We start from the raw sequence: 3419 nt of genomic DNA on the forward strand, positions 1-3419 counted from the left end.
CCTCATCTGGCCTCCCCCTGCCCACTTCACACATCTATCATATAAGGGATTCCCACTTGCAGGTGTTGTGCTAAGTGCTCCAGGGTAAAGGAGAAAAGATCCCCTGTGTTTGCCTTAGCAGTTGTGTGGGACAAAGAGATAAGTGAGCCCACATTCCAGTGATGTGCAGCCGGCATTCTGCAAACCTCTGCGGGAGTGCAGGAGACTTCAGGCTAACCCAGGGAGTGAGAGGAGGCCCTTGGGTGGGTTCCTGAGTTGCAGGCTGCCGTGGATGGGGAGCATCTGAGACATGGCGCCGGCTGCAGCACACTGTGCAAAGCATGAAGCAAAGTCAGGCCACGGGGCTGGTGCTCCCTCTGCAACTGCTTAAAATGTTTCATCCTGCAAGAATGCATGTGCTTGTTATGAAAATTTTAAGCTACTGAGTACATGACTGCTGCGTTCACTAACCATCTCACTACAAGAGGAGGGATTTGACAAGTTGTTAGATTTCAAAGTCCAGTCCTTACGACCCGAATCCTCATGTATATCTAATTCTAATGTTTCTATAGACACAAGCTAAATGGGCGATAATGCTGGGGCCATCTGAATTTCCTCATATAGTCTGCCCACCAACCCTGTAGTGGTGTTAGACAAAGCAGGTGACATCTAGTAGCAAGTGAAACCAAGATTCAAACCATTTTAGTATTCACTGCGTAGCACTGGTCTCTGATGATGACCCTGAAGAATTTGAGGTGACATTCACATAAATGGTTAGAGATTAGCAAGACATTTCCCAGTGTCCCTGTTGGAAGTGTTGGAGCCATGCATTTGAAGATAATTTTGAACACAGCATCTTCTTGCCATTAGTCTTCAAAATTAAAGCAGAGAAAGGAAAATGATTAAAAAGAGCTGTACTTGTGAGCATCACCTCTTAAGCAATGGAGGTACTCTCCGGTCAGTAGGGGGCAGCAAAGCTTAGATTTATTGGCCACCCATGAAACTCTGGATGGTCCCTGGATCCTGTAATTGCTGGACAGAGCAGTAGCTGCAGAAGGGTACAGTGACCGTTCCGGCTGAGCAAAAGGGGAGCAGTTTCTCTTGCACTGCTTACCTTCCTCCCAGTGAAGAAGCACTTTGCCTGAGCCAGGCCTGGAGGCAGAGGGATGGTGCTGCTGGGAGAGGTGCCTGTGGAGTGTGTGGTCCTAAAGTTGCTGCCTTCCAAGCCTTCGTAGGCTGGTGCATAAGGAACTTGGGGAATGCTTGTCAGATGGAAGGAAAACTAGGGAGGAGCAGAAATCAGTGTAGTTGAGATAGTCCTGGGGAAGAAGAGCAGTCAGTTCCCTCCAAAAATGCTACACCACCATAAGGGCTTGGGCCACAAATCCAGAGGGGATTTTGGCTCATTGGTGAACTGAGCACCTCTGGAGGCTGAGATATTCCCAAAATTTCAAATAAGTGTAGTCTAAATAGTGGAGGATAGTCAATGAAACATGCCATGGAATTGCTTAGGGCAGCACATGGCAAACAGTGAAGGGAATGCTTAGTCAATGGCAGGTGCTATCATCGCTTCTCATAGAGGTACCTAGGGTGCTTTCTTTTCCAGTCAGATTTTATTGACACAGCTTTTGGTGAGGGTACGTGTAATGAGGGGTAGGAGAAGCACAGACTGGGTTGCTGGGTCATACTTCTAGGGGTGCCATAATTCTAGGGTCCCCTACTGCTAGTGTGCTGTACTTCTAGGGGTACCATACTTCTAGGGTCCTCTACTTCTAGGGGTGCCACTGTGAATGTGTGGTTACTGTTTTTGTTAATTAGCATCAAGGACATGGTACTGAAAAATCTCTAAAACCTCTGCCTGCAGCAAGGACCTGCGGGCAAGAAGCCCCCTGAGAGGGGTGCTCGTTGGTCCCGGCCTGAGAGCGACCCCTCCCCTGCTTGCCTGTCCACCTACACTCCCTGCTGCCTACCCCTTCTGAAAGCTGCACCGTCCTTGTCCTCTCTTTCTGCCTCCTGCACATCAATGGGCTCGGCCTCAGGGCCACCTCAGATGCTCTTCCCTCTGCCTGGAATGACCAACTGTTCCCCAGATTTCCCAAGTCTGGCTCCTCATTATCATTTATGTTTCAAGCCGGTCTTCCTAGAGCCACCCTGGTTAAAGTATTCCCAAGGCCAGTTTTGTTCCCCTTTTCCTTTTTAATGATACACACACACACATTCGAGGCTTTAGAATTAAGTGAATTTTCGACAAAAGGAACGCACCTCTTGAACCAGCATTTGACTCAAGAAACAGCAGAGCGCTGCGAAACAGCTCAGTTTTCCCAGATATTACTTGGCTGGATTCGATTCGTGCCGCTGCACACCTGCACCTGCCAGTACCGTGAGCGGTGATCCCTCATGATGACCGAGGCGCTGAAAATTGATTCGTTGCACGTTGACACGATGCTGCTGCGGACACACTGAGTTAATATACGATGGCAATGAATTCCACCTTTTTCTTCCACTAGTGTTCCGCGGCTCCTGGTGGGTTTCAGATGCAGCGCGCGGGTGGCCTGCACTTCTTCCAGACAGCCCGCTTGGGACCCTCCGCGAGCTCAAGGGCAAGGGCAAGCCGGCGCAGGCCCCCAGTCCAGCAGACGGGGCTCCTAGCGTCCCAAGTGGGCGCTCCAGGGACCCGCAGGGAGACGGGAGGGCACGGTCCCATCCCCAGCCCGGCTGCGCCCTCGGCCCTGCGCCCCTGGCCCTGCGCCCCAGCCCTGCGCTCCCTGCCCAGCTTTGTGACGCGAGGCCGCGGTTTCCCGGCAACTGCCGAACGTGGGCGCCTGGCAGCTAGGCGGACTCGGGCGGGGCTCCCGGCCGGGTGGGACCGACCTGGCCTGGGCGGAGAAGCTGGATGGGGGCGGCCTGGGGGACGAGGAGTACGCCGCCGCCACGCTGCGGGGCAAGCCCCGGCCGCCGCCCATCTCGGCGCTGTCCGCCTTCAGCTACTTCCCGCCGGCGCCTGGACCCCGAGGAGCACAGCGACTTCTCCCGCCAGGCCAGGGTGAGAAGGGAGGGGCGGCATCGAGCGGCCGGGGTGAGGCGGTGCTGGAGGCAGGGCTCCCTTGCCAGGGAGCGGCTGGGGCGGGGCTGTGCCACCCGGAGCGGGGACTGGACACCCAGCGGCACCGCGTGGAAGGGGTCTGGGGACCAGGCAGGGGGTGGGGGCGGGGACCGGGTAGGCTGGGGGATGCTTCTGTGGGGGTGGGAGCAGGACATCATACTGGGAAAGGTCTACCGGGAAGGTCAAGTGACGGGAGGGGGCGGGGATTGCTCACCAGGGAGGAAGACTCCATGGGGCGCCCAGGAGTGGAGGGGGCAGGGGCTGCTCCGCGGGGTCGTTGGGACAGGCACCTGGACCCTGAAGAGCAGAGCTTCTATTACTGAGAGACACAGATGCA

At 55.2% G+C, this 3419-nt stretch overlaps 1 long non-coding RNA gene across 1 annotated transcript; it reads right to left on the reverse strand.

Annotated features, from left to right (window-relative positions):
* Positions 1–236: 236 nt before the first annotated feature.
* On the reverse strand, positions 237–2634 carry LOC139438493 (uncharacterized). The gene is made up of 3 exons (XR_011648181.1): positions 2242–2634; positions 1094–1261; positions 237–309 (listed from the first exon to the last, which is right to left on the reverse strand). It is a non-coding gene; the product is annotated as an uncharacterized lncRNA (long non-coding RNA).
* Between the last annotated feature and the right edge of the window lie 785 nt (positions 2635–3419).

Source organism: Dasypus novemcinctus, unplaced genomic scaffold (assembly GCF_030445035.2).
Source record: "Dasypus novemcinctus isolate mDasNov1 unplaced genomic scaffold, mDasNov1.1.hap2 scaffold_104, whole genome shotgun sequence".
In the NCBI taxonomy this organism is placed as follows: domain Eukaryota; kingdom Metazoa; phylum Chordata; class Mammalia; order Cingulata; family Dasypodidae; genus Dasypus; species Dasypus novemcinctus.